We start from the raw sequence: 23,392 nt of genomic DNA, 5'->3' as shown, positions 1-23,392 counted from the left end.
GCCTGGATGGCGAATCCGGAATTCTTAGCCGTAAGCTTAGTTAAATGTACTACGGCATCAGAAATAAATGAATTAGCTAGCTTAAGGACTCTAAGCTTGTCTATAATTTCATCCAATGGAACTGAGCTAATGGTCTCTTCCAGAGACTCAAACCAAAAGGCGCAATGCATGCGAGGGGTTGTAATATAAAACCTTGTTGAGTAAACATTTTCTTAAGGTAACCCTCCAACTTTTTGTCCATTGGGTCTGAAAAGGCACAGCTATCCTCCACCGGGATAGTGGTACGCTTAGCCAGAGTAGAAACTGCTCCTTCCACCTTAGGGACCGTCTGCCATAAGTCCCGTGTGGTGGCGTCTATTGGAAACATTTTTCGAAATATAGGAGGGGGGGGGGGGAAAGGGCACACCGGGCCTATCCCACTCCTTGGTAATAATTTCTGCAAGCCTTTTAGGTATAGGAAAAACGTCAGTACACGCCGGTACCGCATAGTATCTATCCAGCCTACATAATTTCTCTGGGATTGCAACCGTGTTACAATCATTCAGAGCCGCTAATACCTCCCCTAATAATACACGGAGGTTCTCAAGCTTAAATTTAAAATTTGAAATGTCTGAATCCAGTCTATTTGGATCAGATCCGTCACCCACAGAATGAAGCTCTCCGTCTTCATGTTCTGCCATTTGTGACGCAGTATCAGACATGGCTCTAACATTATCAGCGTACTCTGTTCTCACCCCAGAGTGGTCGCGTTTACCTCTAAGGTCTGGTAATTTAGATAAAACTTCAGTCATAACATTAGCCATGTCTTGTAAAGTGATTTGTAATGGCCGCCCTGATGTACTTGGCGTCGCAATATCACGCACCTCCTGAGCGGGAGATGCAGGTACTGACACGTGAGGAGAGTTAGTCGGCATAACTTTCCCCTCGTTGTCTGGTGAAATTTTCTTAAAATGTACAGATTGGCTTTTATTTAAAGTAGAATCAATGCAATTAGTACACAAATTTCTATTGGGCTCCACATTGGCTTTTGAACATATTGCACAAAGAGATTCCTCTGTGTCAGACATGTTTAAACAAACTAGCAATTATGCTAGCAAGCTTGGAAAATACTTTTCAAATAAATTTGCAAGCAATATAAAAAACGTTACTGTGCCTTTAAGAAGCACACAAAAACTGTCACAGTTGAAATAACAATGAACCGGATTAGTTATAGAAACCAAATTTTCACAGTAAATGCATTAAGTTAGCAAAGGATTGCACTCACTAGCAATGGATGATTAACCCCTTAATATCAGAAAAACGGATAACAATTGAAAATATAAGCGTTTTTATCACAGTCAAAGCACAGTCTCACAGGTCTGCTGTGAGTGATTACCTCCCTCAAAACTAGTTTTGAAGACCCCTGAGCTCTGTAGAGACGTCCTGGATCATGCAGGGAGAAGAAGGCAGACTGTGACTGAATTTCTAATGCGCAGTAAAAGCGCCAAAATAGGCCCCTCCCACTCACAATACAACAGTGAGGGAAGCTCAGTAAACTGTTTTAATTCAAAACAAACGACAGCCATGTGGAAAATAACGCCCAAAACAATTTTTCACCAAGTACCTCAGATAAATAAACGATTAACATGCCAGCAAACGTTTAAAATATAATTTATGAAATGTTATTAAAAAGCCTGCTGCTAGTCGCTCACACTGCAGATTAGGCTAAAAGTTATATGTATACAGTATTTTCCCAGTGAAGTGCCATTCCCCAGAAATACCTCAGTGTAAACATACATACATATCAGCCTGATACCAGTTGCTACTACTGCATTTAAGGCTGTACTTACATTACATCGGTATTAGCAGTATTTTCTCAGTCAATTCCATTCCTTAGAAAATAATATACTGCAACATACCTCTTTGCAGGTGAACCTGCCCGCTGCCCCCTGTTCTGAAGTTACCTCGCTCCTCAGAATGGCCGAGAACAGCAAATGGATCTTAGTTACGTCCGCTAAGATCATACACAAACTCAGGTAGATTCTTCTTCTAATGCTGCCTGAGAAAAAACAACACACTCCGGTGCCGTTTAAAATAACAAACTTTTGATTGAAGAAATAAAAACTAAGTTTAACAACCACAGTCCTCTCACACGTCCTATCTATTAGTTAGGTGCAAGAGAATGACTGGGTATGACGTAGAGGGGAGGAGCTATATAGAAGCTCTGCTTGGGTGATCCTCTTGCACTTCCTGTTGGGGAGGAGTTAATATCCCATAAGTAATGGATGACCCGTGGACTGACTACACTTAACAGGAGAAATAAACTTTTGATTGAAGAAAATAAACTAGCTATATTTAACCACTCTCTCCTACAACGTCCTTGCTTGTTGAGAGTTGCTAAAGAATGACTGGCTATGACAGTTAGGGGAGGAGCTATATTACAGCTCTGCTGTGGGTGTCCTCTTGCAACTTCCTGTTGGGAATGAGAATATCCCACAAGTAATGGATGATCCGTGGACTGGATACACCTTACAAGAGAAAACTGGGCCCCAATAAAGTTTTATCACCAATATGTAGAAAAAACGTTTAAACAGTTCCAGCAAACGTTTTATTTTTCAGTAATGTGAGAAAGTAATAAGAATATTACCTTTTACAGCAAGCATGATACTAGTCGTTATTAAATCACTGTAATCAGGCTTACCTTAAATAAATCCGGAATTAACAGCATTTTCTAGCATATTCATTTCTCTAGAAAAATTTAAACTGCACATACCTCATAGCAGGAGACCTTGCACGCCATTCCCCCAGCTGAAGTTACCTCTCTCTTCAGTTATGTGTGAGAACAGCAATGGATCTTATTTACAACCTGCTAAGATCATCAAAAACCACAGGCAGACTTCTCTTCAACTTTCTGCCTGAGGCTAAAACAGTACAACTCCGGTACCATTTGAAAATAATAAACTTTTGATTGAAGATAAACTACATAAATTCACATCTCTCTAGCTACTTCCTATGTTGTCGAGAGCTGCAAGAGAATGACTCGTAGTGGTAGTTAGGGGAGGAGCTATATAGACAGCTCTGCTGTGGGTGATCCTCTTGCAGCTTCCTGTTGGGAAGGAGAATATCCCACAAGTAATGGATGATCCGTGGACTGGATACACCTTACAAGAGAAACATGTAGAAAATTATAAAAAAATTTAATAATGTGAAAAATGTGTCAAATTGGTGTAAAAAAAAATATATATATATATCAAATTGGGGTGAAAAAACAGATAACACAAGGACAAAATGAATTACAATAAATAGAAATAAATACAAAAGTCAAATTTAAAAAAAAAAGGTTTTCAGTGTGATTTGGATTTGTTCTAGTGACTAACTTTTGGATTTACACATTTTTTCACTATTTTTCTCCTTTTTTTGTTCTTCAGTAACATTTGTTGATCAACAGTATTTTGGAGTGATTTTTTATTTGACTTTTGTATTTATTTCTATTTATTGTAATTAATTTTGTCCTTGTGTTATCTGTTTTTTCACCCCAATTTGATATTTATTTATTTTTTGTACACCAATGACATTTTTCACAATAATTTTTTACAATTTTTATCATTTTCTACATGTTTTTTTACACAATTCCTTACACATTTTTGAATTTGTTCTATACCTCCTTTTTTTGCACTCAGTGCACGGGTACACTTTATTGCATATATTTACTGCTTTTCTGTATTATCAGTCTGAACTCTCCACTGTTTTATTGTTAAGGTTTATTCTCGCAACATGCAATTTACCTAGTATTAGGGACTCCTCTAACAATTGCTAGCTACCATAATCTGACTATAATCTGACATTTTAGTCGCTCCTGCGAGCTGTTTTGGCCTATATTTTATATGTGTAGTTTTTTTATGCTTATGTTATTAGGATTTTTATATTAAACCTTTCTATTACACCTCTGTGTTTATATTTATCCCTTAGCCTCTCCTTGGCGCTGTATACACTCTTATTTTCTGTGTTACTTTCTTTGGGGGTTGGTTAGGCCCTCTGTTTGTGTACAGCTTGGTGATTGCCTTAGCGCTTGGCCACTACCCTCTGTTTCTATAAAAACCAGGATTCACTACCATAAGCAGACCTACTTTTTGTTGCGGAATTTATTTAACCCTATTTGGATCCAAGAAATTGTTTTTGTGAGCTCCGAAATTATCATATATATTGTTCAAAGGATAGAGATGATAGAGATAGAGATGATGATGATGATGATGATAGAGATGATGATGATGATGATAGAGATGATGAAGATGAAGATGATGAAGATAGAGATGATGATGATGATAATGATAGAGATGATGAAGAAGATGAAGATGAAGAAGATGAAGATGAAGAAGATGAAGATGAAGATGAAGATGATGATAGAGATGATGATGATAGAGATAGAGATGATGATGATAGAGATAGAGATGATGATGATAGAGATAGAGATGATGATGATAGAGATAGAGATAGAGATATATATAAATTAAAAAATAAAGAAGGGAGAGACACTTTTTCAAAAACACCTAAATATTGGTGTTTATTAAGTAGAAAAAACAGAATTTATGCTTACCTGATAAATTACTTTCTCCAACGGTGTGTCCGGTCCACGGCGTCATCCTTACTTGTGGGAATATCTCTTCCCCAACAGGAAATGGCAAAGAGTCCCAGCAAAGCTGGCCATATAGTCCCTCCTAGGCTCCGCCCACCCCAGTCATTCGACCGACGGACAGGAGGAAAATATAGGAGAAACCATATGGTACCGTGGTGACTGTAGTTAGAGAAAATAATTCATCAGACCTGATTAAAAAAACCAGGGCGGGCCGTGGACAGGACACACCGTTGGAGAAAGTAATTTATCAGGTAAGCATAAATTCTGTTTTCTCCAACATTGGCGTGTCCGGTCCACGGCGTCATCCTTACTTGTGGGAACCAATACCAAAGCTTTAGGACACGGATGAAGGGAGGGAGCAAATCAGGTTACCTAAACGGAAGGCACCACAGCTTGCAAAACCTTTCTCCCAAAAATAGCCTCCGAAGAAGCAAAAGTATCAAATTTGTAAAATTTGGCAAAAGTGTGCAGTGAAGACCAAGTCGCTGCCTTACATATCTGATCAACAGAAGCCTCGTTCTTGAAGGCCCATGTGGAAGCCACAGCCCTAGTGGAGTGAGCTGTGATTCTTTCAGGAGGCTGCCGTCCGGCAGTCTCGTAAGCCAATCGGATAATGCTTTTAAGCCAAAAGGAAAGAGGTAGAAGTCGCTTTTTGACCTCTCCTTTTACCAGAATAGACGACAAACAGAGAAGATGTTTGTTTGAAATCTTTTGTAGCTTCTAAATAGAATTTTAGAGCACGGACTACGTCCAAATTGTGTAACAAACGTTCCTTCTTTGAAACTGGATTCGGACACAAAGAAGGTACAACTATCTCCTGGTTAATATTCTTGTTAGAAACAACCTTTGGAAGAAAACCAGGCTTAGTACGCAAAACCACCTTATCTGCATGGAACACCAGATAGGGCGGAGAACACTGCAGAGCAGATAACTCAGAAACTCTTCTAGCAGAAGAAATAGCAACCAAAAACAAAACTTTCCAAAATAACAACTTAATATCTATGGAATGTAGAGGTTCAAACGGAACCCCTTGAAGAACTAGATTTTAACTCCAGGGAGGAGTCAAAGGTCTGTAAACAGGCTTGATCCTAACCAGAGCCTGAACAAACGCTTGAACATCTGGCACAGCTGCCAGTCGTTTGTGTAGTAAGACAGATAAAGCAGAGATCTGTCCCTTTAGAGAACTCGCAGATAATCCATTATCTAAACCTTCTTGCAGAAAGAAAAGAATCTTAGGAATTTTTATCTTATTCCATGGGAATCCCTTGGATTCACACCAGCAGATATATCTTTTCAATATTTTATGGTAAATCTTTCTAGTTACCGGTTTTCTGGCCTGAACCAGAGTATCTATCACAGAATCTGAAAACCCACGCTTTGATAGAATCAAGCGTTCAATCTCCAAGCCGTCAGCTGGAGGGAGACCAGATTTGGATGTTCGAATGGACCCTGAACAAGAAGGTCCTGTCTCAAAGGTAGCTTCCATGGTGGAACCGATGACATATTCACCAGGTCTGCATACCAAGTCCTGCGTGGCCACGCAGGAGCTATCAAGATCACCGAGGCCCTCTCCTGATTGATCCTGGCTACCAGCCTGGGAATGAGAGGAAACGGTGGAAACACATAAGCTATGTTGAAGATCCAAGGTGCTACTAGTGCATCCACTAGAGTCGCCTTGGGATCCCTGGATCTGGACCCGTAGCAAGGAACCTTGAAGTTCTGACGAGACGCCATCAGATCCATATCTGGAATGCCCCATAATTGCGTCAACTGGGCAAAGATCTCCGGGTGGAGTTCCCACTCCCCAGGATGGAATGTCTGACGACTCAGATAATCCGCTTCCCAGTTTTCCACACCTGGGATGTGGATCGCAGATAGGTGGCAGGAGTGATCTTCTGCCCATTGAATTATTTTGGTCACTTCTTTCATCGCCAGGGAACTCCTTGTTCCCCCCTGATGATTGATATACGCAACAGTCATATTGTCTGATTGGAATCTTATGAATCTGGCCTTTGCAATCTGAGGCCAAGCTCTGAGAGCATTGAATAATCGCTCTTAGTTCCAGAATGTTTATCGGGAGAAGAGACTCTTCCCGAGACCATAGTCCCTGAGCTTTCAGGGATTCCCAGACCGCGCCCCAGCCCACTAGACTGGCGTCGGTCGTGACAATGACCCACTCTAGTCTGCCGAAGCTTATTCCCTGGGATAGGTGGTCCAGGGTTAGCCACCAACGGAGTGAGTCTCTGGTCTTCTGATCTACTTGAATCACTGGAGACAAGTCTGTATAGTCCCCATTCCACTGTTTCAGCATGCACAGTTGTAATGGTCTTAGATGAATTCGCGCCAAAGGAACTATGTCCATTGCTGCAACCATCAACCCTACTCCTTCCATGCACTGAGCTATGGAAGGACGTGGAACAGAATGAAGAACTTGACAAGCGCTTAGAAGTTTTGACTTTCTGACCTCTGTCAGAAAAATCCTCATTTCTAAGGAATCTATTATTGTTCCCAAGAAGGTAACTCTTGTTGACGGAGACAGAGAACTTTTTTCTATGTTCACCTTCCATCCGTGAGATCTGAGAAAGGCCAGAGCGATGTCTGTATGAGCCCTTGCTTTTGAAAGGGACGACGCTTGTATTAGAATGTCGTCCAAGTATGGTACTACTGCAATGCCCCTCGGTCTTAAGACCGCTAGAAGGGACCCGAGTACCTTTGTGAAAATCCTTGGAGCAGTGGCTAATCCGAATGGGAGGGCCACAAACTGGTAATGTTTGTCCAGAAAGGCGAACCTTAGGAACTGATAATGTTCTTTGTGGATAGGAATATGTAGGTACGCATCCTTTAGATCCACAGTAGTCATAAATTGACCTTAGTGGATAGTGGGTAGAATAGTTCGAATGGTTTCCATTTTGAACGATGGTACCCTGAGAAATTTTTTTAGGATCTTTAAATCCAGAATTGGTCTGAAGGTTCCCTCTTTTTTTGGGAACTACGAACAGATTTGAGTAAAATCCCATTCCTTGTTCCGTCATTGGAACTGGGTGTATCACTCCCATCTTTGACAGGTCTTCTACACAATGTAAGAACGCCTGTCTCTTTATTTGGTTTGAGGATAAGTGAGACATGTGGAACCTTCCCCTTGGGGGTAGTTCCTTGAATTCCAGAAGATAACCCTGAGAAACTATTTCTAGCGCCCAGGGATCCTGAACATTTCTTGCCCAAGCCTGAGCAAAGAGAGAGAGTCTGCCCCCCACTAGATCCGGTCCCGGATCGGGGGCTACTCCTTCATGCTGTTTTGTTAGCGGTAGCAGGCTTCTTGGTCTGCTTACCCTTGTTCCAGCCTTGCATCGGTTTCCAGGCTGGCTTGGACTGTGAGGCATTACCCTCTTGCTTAGGAGGATGCAGAATTAGAGGCCGGTCCGTTCCTGAAATTACGAAAGGAATGAAAATTAGACTTATTCTTGGCCTTGAAAGGCCTATCTTGTGGGAGGGCGTGGCCCTTTCCCCCAGTGATGTCTGAGATAATCTCTCAATTCTGGTCCAAAGAGAGTTTTACCCTTGAAGGGGATGTTAAGCAATTTTGTCTTGGATGATACATCCGCTGACCAAGACTTTAGCCAAAGCGCTCTGCGCGCCACAATTGCAAACCCTGAATTTTTCGCCGCTAATCTAGCTAATTGCAAAGTGGCATCTAAAATAAATGAGTTAGCCAACTTAAGTGCGTGAACTGTCCATAACCTCCTCATATGGAGTCTCTCTACTGAGCGACTTTTCTAGTTCCTCGAACCAGAACCACGCTGCTGTAGTGACAGGAACAATGCACGAAATGGGTTGTAGAAGGTAACCTTGCTGTACAAAAATCTTTTTAAGCAAACCTTCCAATATTTTATCCATAGGATCTTTGAAAGCACAACTATCCTCAATAGGAATAGTAGAAACTGCCCCCTCGACCTTAGGGACCGTCTGCCATAAGTCCTTTCTTGGGTCGACCATAGGAAATAATTTCTTAAATATAGGAGGGGGAACAAAAGGTATGCCAGGCTTCTCCCACTCCTTATTCACTATGTCCGCCACCCGCTTGGGTATAGGAAAAGCGCCGGGGTGCACCGGAACCTCTAGGAACTTGTCCATCTTGCATAATTTTTCTGGAATGACCAAGTTGTCACAATCATCCAGAGTAGATAACACCTCCTTAAGCAGTGCGCGGAGATGTTCTAATTTAAATTTAAATGTCACAACATCAGGTTCAGCCTGTTGAGAAATTTTTTCTGATTCTGAAATTTCCCCATCTGACAAAACCTCCCTCATGGCCTTCAGATTGGTGTGAGGGTATGACAGAACCATTATCATCAGCGCCCTCCTGCTCTTCAGTGTTTAAAACAGAGCAATCGCGCTTTCTCTGATATGCAGGCATTTTGGATAAAATATTTGCTATGGAGTTATCCATTACAGCCGTCAATTGTTGCATGGTAATAAGCATTGGCGCGCTAGAAGTACTAGGGGCCTCCTGCGTGGGTAAAACTGGCGTAGACACAGAAGGAGATGATGTAGAACTATGTCTACTCCCTTCATCTGATGAATCATCTTGGGCAACTTCATTATCTGTGACAGTATTGTCCTTACATTGTATGGACGCTATGGCACAATTATCACACAATTTTGAAGGGGGAGACACATTGACTTTCATACATATAGAACATAGCTTATCTGAAGGCACAGACATGTTAAACAGGCTTAAACTTGTCAATAAAGCACAAAAACCGTTTTCAAACAAAACCGTTACTGTCTCTTTAAATTTTAAACAGAGCACACTTTATTACTGAATATGTGAAAAAATATGAAGGAATTGTTCAAAATTTACCAAAATTTCACCAGTGTCTTAAAGCATTAAAAGTATTGCACACCAATTTTCAGAGCTTTAACCCTTAAAATAACGAAACCGGTTACAGATTTAACCCCTATACAGTCCCAGCTACAGCCTTTGCTGTGACTTTACCAAGCCCAGAGGGGAATACGATACCAAATGACGCCTTCTAGGAACTTTTCCAACCACTTTCAGGTCCTCACACATGCATTTGCATGTCTTGCTCTCAAAAACAACTGTGCAGTAATGGCGCGAAAATGAGGCTCAGCCTACAACTGGGAAGGCCCTTCCTGACTGGAAAAGGTGTCTAACATAGTGCCTGACGTTAAAAAACGTTCCCCAAGTTTAAGTGTGAATTATCAGCATAAACATGTATAAAATGTCCAAATAAAGCAATCGATTTAGCCCATAAAAGTGTCTACCAGTTTTATAGCCCATATTAAGCCCTTTATTCTGTTTGAGACTAAGAAAATGGCTTACTGGTCCCCATGAGGGGAAATGACAGCCTTCCAGCATTACACAGTCTTGTTAGAAATATGGCTAGTCATACCTTAAGCAGAAAAGTCTGCTAACTGTTTCCCCCAACTGAAGTTACTTCATCTCAACAGTCCTATGTGGAAACAGCAATCGATTTTAGTTACTGTCTGCTAAAATCATCTTCCTCTCACAAACAGAAATCTTCATCTTTTTCTGTTTCAGAGTAAATAGTACATACCAGCACTATTTTAAAATAACAAACTCTTGATAGTAGAATAAAAAAACTACAACTAAACACCACATACTCTTAACCATCTCCGTGGAGATGTTGCCTGTGCAACGGCAAAGAGAATGACTGAGGTGGGCGGAGCCTAGGAGGGACTATATGGCCAGCTTTGCTGGGACTCTTTGCCATTTCCTGTTGGGGAAGAGATATTCCCACAAGTAAGGATGACGCTGTGGACCGGACACACCAATGTTGGAGAAATATTATTATATATTACCTAGCCAGCGTTAGCTTGGACATAGGCCTGGTGCAGACCCCAAGAAATTGTATATAAATTCAGAATATTTTTAAAAAGAAAAAAAATATTTGACATAGCAGAGCTATGAGTATACTATGTGTAAAGTAGGGGAATACAGCACTCAGCAACATATACTCCTGATTGTTCCAATATGTAGATTAAAGGCTGAAACATTTGTATCCAGACACAGAAGCAACTGACACACCTCGGTCTCCTCAAAAAGCTATGACTTTTATTCCTTTAAATTAAACAGAGCAAAGCATGCATGCAATAGCTACAACATATAAAGAGCACCACTGCAGTGGATAAACTAGCTACTATATGTGTTTAGTACATACATAGATGTAACAAGAGCTATGAAGTTTCTAAAACTATTAAATGATCAACAGTATAAGGATAATGCCAAACAGAATGTGACTGAAAACACAGATATTATGGAACATCTTGTTAGAAAGTCCTGATGAAAAAAGACTTGATGTTGTATGGTTCCTTAGAGTCTATAAGTCACTGATATGGCATTAAACACAACTGGTAAGAACTGACAGTACCGAGGTAAAAGCGTCCTCAAACATCAGTTAGCCAGATATCACAAATCTCAGAAAATTTCGTCTCGTTTTCCATGAGCGGCTCTTTAAATTGTTACAAATGCATATGACCTTTTTTGTTGCAGCATTATCCGGGTATGTTAGGCACTTTCAGGAGGCATTCGGGTAAGTGGACCGGGACTCCTCCTCTGAAGTCCTGTCAATCCCAACTGGTGCGGTCTGTATCTTTGCTCGAGAGAACACAGGTCAGACTTGACGCTCCATATGTCGGTAAAGCTACTTGTCTTACGCCTCCGCCAAAACTTTTCCGGCTGATTAGAATATGCACCCGCCAAGCTTTACGGGTGCTATACCTTTGCTGCTCATTCAGAGTGATTAGGTCGACGTGTGTTTCGCCCCACAATGCTATGCGGTCGGGGCCTCGTCAGGACTATCAGGGATAAGACTTGCTGCTTTTATTGATTGCTCACCTGCCAGTATAGAGAGGTGTGTTTATGCCAGCCAATCATCTTTGTTGAATGCGTGACACCTTTTTTTTTTATATATAAATAAACTTTTCGTTATTTCAACCACTTGGAAATTTACCTAAAAAAGGCTTGTCAAACTCAAGGTTGATATACATAGAGAAAAGATATATCAATGGCGGTTGTGCATAACTAGAAGCAAGTTAGAAAAGGAAGGAAACAAAAAATGACGGCATTTAAAAAGAAACCGAAGTGTGTAGAGCTTTAAACAAACTATGTCTAAATGTCACATAAGAGACAACTGATTAAATTCTCCTGTATCTAGACAATGGTTGTAGAGTAAATTTGGAGACAGACTATACAGAGTGTTGATTAAAAGTAACAACTTATATGTAGTATTCCTTAATTTAAAGGTTACAATTGTTACAACTTGTGGAGCTTGAAACTAATGGAAAGATTGAGATGTATTGGAAAAGTGGTTGGTATATGGTGCGCAAATCTGCCCCTTGCAATACACACTAATCTGCTCCCATAAAGCAGATAGTTCAAGAACTGGTACAAAGAAAAAGAGAGGTGTGTGTATGCGCTAAACAGCTCTGGGGATGAAGGATTTTCTATAAATATATATTAGTATATTTAAAGATATCAATTATAGAGATATATATCATGAAAACACTTTGTGTGGCATAAAATTATAGTGTAGGTGTTACAAAGTATACATGTGCACCTGGTATAAATCAAATGTCAAAGCGACTGAAATAAAACAAATATCAAAGCAATGTATATATCAAAATAAAATTTATTTATATTATTTAAAAAAACAATGAAATATTGTCTACTAATACTTAGATAATATGACCGGTCATATATAGTTATAAACACTATGCTAAAACATATAAAATAAACTAAAAATAGCTGACTGTTGGTGCAGCTCGGTCTAAATTTATATTAGGATATTAGCCCTATATAAACGAGTAAATCCACCTATTGAATCTTGGCTTTTATAGCAGTGAAAGGTCCGTTTGAAAAAGAGGTAGATATCAAACTTTCTACCTAGGGGTGAAATATTGTTATGGCTCCGTTATAGGAGTGAGCGGGTGTCAGAACCCCGTATGAAGATATAGGTAGTCACGTTATTGGCAATGTCTGTGAAAAATAAGTTGATACCTTCTTTTAAGAATAACCCACTGACAACCACGCTGCAGGGCCGCTACACCTCTATGGTGCCTACCTGCTCTTTACTCGAGCTGAATCCTCCGTCAAGGTACGGCACAGGTGTCCGGCGTGGCTCACTGCAGCTGGTGACGTCAGGAACGCTGGATGCGTGTAGAATGTAGGTCCGGTCTTGATGAAAAACTCTGCGCAGAGTATTAGAAGTGGAACAAATAATCCCAACGAATCCTTTGCAATCCTTGTAGATAGTTATATATTTTCACTTTGTGTTTGTTCATCTAGGTCCATCAACGCGTTTCACCATATAAAATGGCTTTATCAAGATGGTTTAAGCTGGTTCTGAGATCCTTTATAAATGTGTAGTTCATCTGTGATTGGTCATAGTTTAATTGTTAAATTGTTGATTCCTTAAGGTGGATTTGCTTAAAGGTGGATTTACTTAAGGTGGATTATCTAGGTTCTTGTTTTGAATTGAATAGAGCTATTTCTTAATGTAGTTTGTATATAAATACTCTGGTGTATATATACAATTCCTTTTGGTATAAAAATATAAGACCTATGTATTAAAAATTAAATTCTTTTGCTCAATTAATATGTGTACACTCTTTCTAGGTGTATTCTATAAAACATAGTAGTATATATTTAAAATTTGGTAATAAAATCATAAAAATGGTATACAAAGTTTTATATTATAAATGTATGCATAATACAGACTCATCGTTTATGCATATATTATATAGATCATCTAAAATTGGGACTGATATAGTTAAAACTTACATCTATATCTATTAGAACTTTTTTCTTTTTCTATCAGTATTAGCATATGTGAGTTAAAAATTATACAACTTTATTGTTGTTAAACCGTTATTAACCCTAAATGTCAGTACTTAATAGTTGGTCTTGTAAGATAAAAGGTCCCATAAATGTCTTTAGTCTTCCAAAATATATATGACCTAATTGGTTCAGAAGATTTTAAATATTATATGACTGTGTATTTTATATAATAATTGTGGATCCCAATTATGTTCACTAAAATGTCTTATATAAACTGTGACTATAAAGGTAAGATAATCATATGAAGATTCATAAAAAGGATCATTAAATCTATAGTAGGATATATATGGGAAAATGTTCTAAATACAATTCCATTAAGGCTATTGTTTGGCTATTGTACATATGGGTACAATGTTGTAAGATTAACAGTCTAGAATAAATGGATTTAAATCTAACTCTGAATTTAGTCCTTGTGGGAATAATGTTTTTAATTCAAAAATAAGTTCTGCTTCTTTTCTAAGGAGTAATTGATCAAAATTTCCTCCTCTCCATGGTTTTGCGATCTTGCAGATGCCCCAATATTTAAGGTCTTTGGTGTTGTTGTGGTGTACTGTCCTGAAGTGTTCATACAACCTAGTTTCTTGGTCACCTTTTTTTATAAGATTGAGGTGTTCCCTAATTCTAGTGCGTAAAACTCTGGAGGTCTCTCCCAAATATTGGTACAAAGAAAAAGAGAGATGTGTGTATGCGCTAAACAGCTCTGGGGATGATGAATATTCTATAAATATATATATTAGTATATTTAGAGATATGAATTATGAAGGTATACATTATGAAAACACTTTGTGTGGCATAAAAATATAGTGTAGATGTTACAGAGTCTACCTGTGCGACTAGTTTAAATCTAATATCCAAGCAACTAAAATGAATCAAATATCAAAGCAATATGTATATCAAAATAAAATTTATTTATCTTAATTAAAATAACAATGAAATATTGTCTACTGATACTATGATATTATGACCGGTCATATATAGTAACAAACTCTATGCTAAAACATAAAAAATAAGCTAAAAATAGCTGACTATTTGGGCAGCTCAGTCTAAAATTATATTGGGATAGTAGCCCTATATGAAAGAGTAAATCCACCTATGGAATCTTGGCTTTTATAACAGTGAAAGTTCCGTTTGGGAAAGAGGTAGATATCAAACTACCTAGGGATGAAGTATTATTATGGCTCCGTTATAGGAGTAGACAGGTGTTAAAAGTCCCGTATGGAGATATTGAAAGTTCCGTAATTGGCAGTTTCTGTGAGAATAAGTTGATACCTTCTTTTAGGAATAACTTACTGACAACCACGCTGCAGGACCGCTACACCTCTATGGTGCCTACCTGCTCTTTAGTCGAGCTGAATCCTCCGTCAGGGTATGGCACAGGTGTCCGGCGCGGCTCACTACAGCTGGTGACGTCAGGAACGCTGGATGTGTGTCGAATGTAGGTCCGGTCTCGATGAAAAAACTCTGCGCAGAGTATTGGAAGTGGATCAAATAATCCCAACGAATCCTTTGCAATCCTTGTAGATAATTATATATTCTCACTTTGTAATTGTTCTTCTAGGTCCATCAACGCGTTTCACCATATAGAATGGCTTTATCAAGATGGTTTAAGCTGGTTCTGAGATCCTTTATAAATGTGTAGTTCATCTGTGATTGGTCATAAGTTAATTGATAAATTGTTGATTCCTTAAGGTGGATTTGCTTAAAGGTTGATTTACTTAAGGTGGATTATCTAGGTTCTCTTTTTGTATTGAATAGAGCTTTTTCTTAATGCAGTTTATATATAGTTGCTTTTGAGTATATACATGATTTCTTATGGTGTAAAAATGTAAGATCTGTGTATTAAAAATTAATTCCTTTTACTCAATTGGTATATTCTATAAAACATATAAATGGAGTTAGTATAATATAAACATAGTAGTATAAACATAGTAGTGTATCTTTAAAAATTGGTAATAAAATCCTAAAAATAGTATACAAAGTTATATACTGTAAAAATATGCATAATACAAACTTGTCGTTCATGCATACATTATACAGATCATCTAAAATTGGGACTGATATAGTTAAAACTTACATCTATATTCATTAGAACTTTTTCTTATTCTATCAGTATTAGCATATGTGAGTTAAAAATTATACAACATTATTGTTGTTAAACCGTTATTAACCCTAGATGTCAGTACTTAATAGTTGGTCTTGTAAGATAAAAGGTCCCATAAATGTCTTTGGTCTCAAAAATATGTATGACCTAATTGGTTCAGAAGTTTTTAAATATTGTATGACTGTGTATTTTATATAATAATTGTGGATCCCAATTATATTCACTAAAATGTCTTATATGAACTGTGACTCTGTCTACTCCTATAACGGAGCCATAATAATACTTCATCCCTAGGTAGTTTGATATCTACCTCTTTCCCAAACGGAACTTTCACTGTTATAAAAGCCAAGATTCCATAGGTGGATTTACTCTTTCATATAGGGCTACTATCCCAATATAATTTTAGACTGAGCTGCCCAAATAGTCAGCTATTTTTAGCTTATTTTTTATGTTTTAGCATAGAGTTTGTTACTATATATGACCGGTCATAATATCATAGTATCAGTAGACAATATTTCATTGTTATTTTAATTAAGATAAATAAATTTTATTTTGATATACATATTGCTTTGATATTTGATTCATTTTAGTTGCTTGGATATTAGATTTAAACTAGTCGCACAGGTAGACTCTGTAACATCTACACTATATTTTTATGCCACACAAAGTGTTTTCATAATATATACCTTCATAATTCATATCTCTAAATATACTAATATATATTTATAGAATATTCATCATCCCCAGAGCTGTTTAGCGCATACACACATCTCTCTTTTTCTTTGTACCAGTTCTTGCATTATCTGCTTTATGGGAGCAGATTAGTGTGTATTGCAAGGGGCAGATTTGCGCACCATATACCCAACACTTTTTTAGTACTTCTTTTCCCATAAATTTGGTAGCTGCATCTCTCATCCATTATATATTTAACTTAGAAATATATAAAGTAGTGACATAATATGGAAATATTTACAGTTAGAGACCAATTACTCTCCAACATGACATCTGAAATAGAAATAACAGATACAGTGGAAAATATAGATTTAGGAGAACTTATGTCCAAATTAGAGAATCTATTAGTTAAAGAATTAAAACAAAATATTGAACTAGTATTCTTAGAGAAATATATCACCAACAAATTAATACCAAGAGGGCTCAGACTTGAAAAGAAATGCACATTTGAATTAAATGAAGAGCACAGTATTGAATGGTTTGACACCTTAGAAAAAGCCTCATTTGGCTTGATAGAAATACTCAAAAAATCAAGGACAGCTAGCTTAGTAGATTTCAAAACCAAAATAGAAACAATTAAAGATAAAATAACCGATTACCAAGAAAATGACATAGTCCTAAATAAACAAAAACAGATAATTGAAAATCTGAACAATACGAATAAAAATATGTCAGTCAAATGGCGCAAACTAAACAGAGATCAACAAGATTACCACCAGACCATTACCCCCCCTGACAATACAGAAGATTTAGAATCTGACAACATAGAACATACAGAACCTAACCCTGAAAATCAGTCTAAACGTGATACTCATAGAGAAATGAGACCTATAAAAGAAAATATGACACATAATGAGCACTATTATAGACCTAGACACATAGAGGGGTATAATGAATACACCACCCAGATGCATAGTCACAATAATTTTCACAACAAAGCCGTTTCACGAGGATATGAAGATCCAAACACTCAGCACCAACATATGAGGCCACATAGGAATGACAACACTTATATGTCACCAGCAAATAATAGGTACACACATGAGAAAAGAAATGTTCATTTTGAAAATAAAAATCAAGATTATAGATATAATACTTTCACTTCACCAAGACACCGTAGATGGATGTATGAAAGGGAAAATGTTCACCGGGAAAATGTTCACCTAGAAAACTATGACCAAGACTATAGATCAAATAGGTATACTCACCATAAAGAGGATAGTTATCAACTTAGACCATATAGCAATAATGGAACAAATAATGAATACCAGAACTTTAGAAAACCTATACCATCCCATACATCATATCACAGAAACTACACTGGGGATCACTACAGAAATGATCAGGAACACTATTACACAAAACAAGGAGGTTTCAATAAAGGAAATAAACCCAGCCATCTCAAGAAAAAAGAATGGTCAATTCCTATAAGAAACAGATTTCAGACAATAGCACCACAACAAGACAATACTGAAAACACCAACACTGACGGGGTATCCAATAGACCTAGTACTTCTGGGGATTTTTTAGGGGTAAGTGCCCCATTAGATCAGAGAAAAACAAGAACAAAAAGAAACATAGAGGAACTAGGGGAAACGGAAGTAGAAAGAAACGTACAGTCCAAGAAGAAATCGAAATAGAGAAAGTAGGCATATTCAATCTCAGCAAAAAAACACTTACAGAAGTTGAAACTAAAATATTAAAACTAGGACTTACATTTGCACCTACTGTCAAAATGAATAAGTTTGAAACTCACATACACATCAAACAATTTGTGAGACAATTAACCCTGAAAAGACATTTTATAAAAAACCCTATAGAAAGACAAATTAGACAAACAGCAGAAGTATCGAGTAAAATTACACATACACAATTGAAACCTAAATCCAAATTTTACCCCTATCACAGTAAAGGGAGTAATATCGAAGTTTTTGAAAGATCAATTCTATCTGACATAGATAAACTAAACACAGAAGATAAAAGTAATGTCAAATATAATATGACTAAGAAAGAAAGGGAGGTTTTAACACAACTACAAAAAGATAAAAACATCACAATTAAACCGGCGGATAAGGGTGGGGGTTTGGTTATCATGGATACTGAAAATTATATTGGTGAAGCTAACCGTCTATTGAACGATAAAGACACTTACAAAAAACTTAAACTAAATCCCATGAATAAAATTAATACCAAACTATTAGTTCTTCTAAATAAGGCCAAAGAAAATAATATAATCAGCACGAAAGAATTCAACTTCATCTATCAGAAACATCCCAAAATGGCCATGTTCTATTTCTTACCCAAGATTCATAAAAATTTAGTAAATCCTCCGGGACGCCCCATAATTTCAGGCATCTTGGATCAGATTTAATCAGATGCCAGTGTTTGTTTAAAATTCTAGTTAGATGTTTGTGATGATAATTGTAATTCGTTATTAATGGTACTTTTAAGATCTCATTAGTCTGGTTATCAGCTTTTGGCTTTTTTGAGAGTATATTTTGTCTGTCCATATTTCTCACCTTGTTGATTTCATCTTTCAGAATGTATTGATCATATTCTTTTTCTAAGAATCTATCCTCTAGGATCTTAACCTGTGTATCATAATCAGAAAGTTTGGAGCAATTGCGTCTAATTCTAAGGAATTGACCCTTAGGGATGTTGTTTATCCACCTTTTCAAGTGACAACTATGTGTGGGGATATAGTTATTGGCATCCGTTGTTTTGAAATGGTTTTTAGTTGTTAGTTCTCCGTGTTCTATAAAGATGTCCAAATCTAAAAACATTATTTGTTGTCTGCTTATTGTGTAAGTGAATTTCAAGTTTAGATCATTGTGATTCATATCTTGAAAGAAGGTTATTAAGCTCTCCTCACTCCCCTTCCAAACTATTAAAATATATATTATCTAAGTATTAGTAGACAATATTTCATTGTTTTTTTAAATAATATAAATAAATTTTATTTTGATATATACATTGCTTTGATATTTGTTTTATTTCAGTCGCTTTGACATTTGATTTATACCAGGTGCACATGTATACTTTGTAACACCTACACTATAATTTTATGCCACACAAAGTGTTTTCATGATATATATCTCTATAATTCATATCTTTAAATATACTAATATATATTTATAGAAAAGATTGAGATGTAGCTCATAAAAAATTGTACACCTTCAATTTATTTTTATATATACAAGAGAGAGAGCGAGAAAGAGCGAGAAAGAAAGAGCGAAAGAGAAAGAAAGAAAGAGAAAGAAAGAGAGAAAGAGAGAGACTTACTTTTAAAATAATTTATTTTACAATCTTATGTGTATGTATATATATATATATATATATATATATATATATATATATATATATATATATATATATATATATCTCCGGCGGATACGGGTGGATAAGTAGTTATGAATACCCAGGACTATACTACAGAAGGTTACAGACAGTTGTCTGATGTATACTACAAAAAAACTGGACACAGACCCCACCAAGGAATATTCAGCTAAACTCACAAAACTTTTCCTAAACACATACAGCAAGAATTAGAAAATCTGGTACCTTCCAATCCTCAGATGGGTACCTTCTACATGCTGCCCAAAATCCACAAGCCAGGAAACCCAGGACCCCCCATTATAACAGGTATGGGAACACTCACTCTCTTGTTATTAAGACTGATAGCTTTATACAGGACACTACAGACTTCCTTAATAAACTTAACCAGATAAATGAACTACCTGCAAACACTATACTAGTTACTATGGATGTGGAATCCTTATACAGCAACATCCCGCATAAGGATGGTATTGAGGCCTGCAGTAAATTTCTCTCATCCCACCAACCAACACACAAATATGATAGTGCAACTATTGCCCAGCTTATATAGAATGCATACTCTCACACACACAACTATTTCAGTTTTAACAACAATTACTACCTACAAATGACAGGGACAGCGATGGGCACAAAAATATCACCCCAATATGCTAAGCTTTTCATGGCGTACCTAGAATACAGATTCTTATGTACTCAGCCCCACAAACCTTATACATATTATCCTTACATCAATGATATTTTCATAATATGGACAGAAGGAGAAGAAAGCCTTTTAGATTTCCACAAATCATTTAATTCATTTCACCCGTCAATAAACCTTAAAATGGACTTTTCAAATCATAGTGTGAACTTCTTGGACTGCACAATAACTCATCAATGGCATCCTTCATTCATCTATATACAGAAAACCCACAGACAGGTACAGCTTAGCTTTAAAGGAACATTAAACTCAACCATTTTCTTTTATGATTCAGATAGAGAATACAATTTTAAACAATATTCCAATTTACTTCTATTACCTAATTTGAGGCAATCTTTAGATATCCTTTGTTAAAGAAATACCAATGTACATTGGTGAGCCAATCACATGAGTCATCTATGTGCAGCGACCTATCAGAAGCTACTGAACCTATCTAGATATGCTTTTCAGGAAAGAATATCAAGAGAACAAAATAGATGTGAATTAGAAAGTTGTTTAAAATGGTATTCTATATCTGAATCATGAAAGAAAAAATTGGGTTTAATGACCCTTTAACAAAAAAAGTAAATATGAAACAAAATATGGAGGGGTAGGTACAAAACAAGATATGAATGGGATGATCTGCTTCAGCTTTGATATTCCACAAAACCATGCAAAAACTGCTAACAAGAGAAATTAATTTCATTGGAAAATAAATTAAAACATGTATAATCAACAAACTGTTTCTACCTATAAAAAATATTTTTTTTCTTCTTACAAGGAGAATTATTAAAGTTAACAGGCATACACAGGTTAAATGTGTGCATTAAGTATTTGAGACAATTTAAATGTTATGACTCAACAAAAACCCACTACATGGCTTAAAATCATTCTTAGATCTTATTTAAATTAAACATTTTTCTTTACAGGATTATAGCAAAAATTTGAGACCTAAACTGCAAAGAATACAACCTGAATGTAAAATTGGTATGTTTTAAAGTAGGCCTGGGAGATTAAAATACAAACTGTAAGAAACTACAAAACAATCAGAATAAAAAATATGCCTAAATTCAATAACTACAAGCAAAAAAAAAAAAAATGGAAAACAAATTTTAAAACATAGTGAAAAATAACAACAAATGAACAAGTACTGTAAGCCAATAGCTGCCATTTTACCCTTACTAAAAGAAGCAGGCCCAAGGATTGTCAACCACACTAAAGTCCCACCTCATCTTGCAAACCCTTTATTTTGAGAACCCCCAAATGCTTTGCAGAAAAATACCACAAAGTTGTACCACAGAATGGTATTATATGGCTTTTGACTCAGGGGTGTTGGAAATATGATAAAAAGGGGTAGTGTCATATGTTTAGATGCAGTTACGGCAGAATACAACACCTGACATATTTGCTCTCATATGGCTTTTATATGGTCAAGTTCACCTAGAATTGCACATTATTGTAAGGCCTATTTCTCACACAAATTATTTTTTTTGATAAATGTGGTGCAATATTGACATTTTATAGTTCAATTCCATATATCACACTGTACCATTACGGTACCTATATCCCAGATATGTAGATATGTCAACCTTATTGTTTTCCGTTTGTGTTCACCTCGCGTTTCTTTATTTGGACTAAGTATGAATGTTAGTTTGACTCATAATACAAAGATGGGCACTGTATGTTGCCATACGATACGTGCAAGAAGAACACCTACCACAGTAAATCATACTGTATGTACCCATTTCCCTACACACAAAGGAAAGGATTGGGGGCTCGGGCGCCATATTGAAAACTTCCTGTGGACCCCCCCCCCCCCCCAAACAAAACTATAGATGACAAACTTCATCAATGCAACCCGAGTTATAACACTCATAGTGTTATCAGCCATGCTTGACAATATAGCTCGACAATCAGAACCTTTGGTCAATGACTCCAAGTCAAATGACTATTATAAGCATTTGAGTTGTGAACCAGACTGACACAAGCAATCCTCTTACCGGCGACCTCACTCGTAGACAACACATTAATTACACCCCCTATTATTACCATGTCCTATAGATCTGTAACGTTTTGTGCTTATACCTCGTTATTTCTCAGAATATATTACTTACAGGCGGAGGGCGAACTTTGCAAATCCCAGTAAGCTCTGCAATCGGACGAATTTTATTGATAAAGGCAAAAGGGTCTGCAAATTCCTCACGGCTGGGTTCGAATACCGGACACTCCGGTGGGGGCACAAATTCCATCTCGTTGGGATAGGGAGAAAAGCAAAGGTAAGCCGCACCAGGATATTGTCCGACCTACCGGCCAAAACCGGTAACACCGGTGGACGAACGTGCTAGGGAGGCGGAGCAAAACAAACCGACAGACGGAAGGTCGCAACAAACTGGTTATACAACGTAAAATGTTCATCCGCGGGGGGAGGGGTGGCAAAACATAGACCCAGCGTATACAACTATACACTAGTCAGTCAGTTCTATCGGATGTAAGTAACAAATAGAAGAATATGTACAAAGTAAAACAAAAGCGTGCGTACAACGACATAACAGTATGTGGTTTAATTATCGCATGGCGAGCAAAGTTTTAAATATATATATATATATATATATATATATATATATATATATATATATATATATATATATATTACGGCTTGGAAGTTAAAGTAATTTGCATGTGTGTAAATGGCTATCTCACTTCGCACCGTTTTCGTATTCAATTTGTATTGCGAACAACATAATTTTAAATATTTTATATAAACTCGGCAGCGCATATCAATTACAGAACCAATTTACTTGCGCAAAACAATATTGACAAGAGATTCCTTTTTAACTTTCGATCTTCGCATTTGAGATATTTAATGCAATTTAATACAAATTCAATGATGTATAATTTTCATCGATCCGAAAAATACGTTTTGAAACCATTATTTTTTTATTATTATTTTTAAACGTGTTATTAAAATTACTTTCAACGACGTGACAGAATATCCCCAAGTCAAATTAGCATCTATTGCTTCTTATGTTTACATCAGAGGAAGGATTCATA

The 23,392-nt window shown here is 36.9% G+C and overlaps 1 long non-coding RNA gene across 1 annotated transcript; it reads right to left on the bottom strand.

The window, feature by feature from the left end:
- Positions 1 to 10,687: 10,687 nt before the first annotated feature.
- LOC128653542 (uncharacterized) lies at positions 10,688 to 22,733 on the bottom strand. The gene is made up of 2 exons (XR_008401362.1): positions 22,456 to 22,733; positions 10,688 to 11,492 (listed from the first exon to the last, which is right to left on the bottom strand). It is a non-coding gene; the product is annotated as an uncharacterized LOC128653542 (long non-coding RNA).
- Between the last annotated feature and the right edge of the window lie 659 nt (positions 22,734 to 23,392).

This window comes from Bombina bombina, chromosome 3 (genome assembly GCF_027579735.1).
Source record: "Bombina bombina isolate aBomBom1 chromosome 3, aBomBom1.pri, whole genome shotgun sequence".
NCBI classification, from domain to species: domain Eukaryota; kingdom Metazoa; phylum Chordata; class Amphibia; order Anura; family Bombinatoridae; genus Bombina; species Bombina bombina.
The sequence above is the reverse complement of the archived record's forward strand: the minus strand, read 5'-3'. Positions and strand labels throughout refer to the sequence as shown.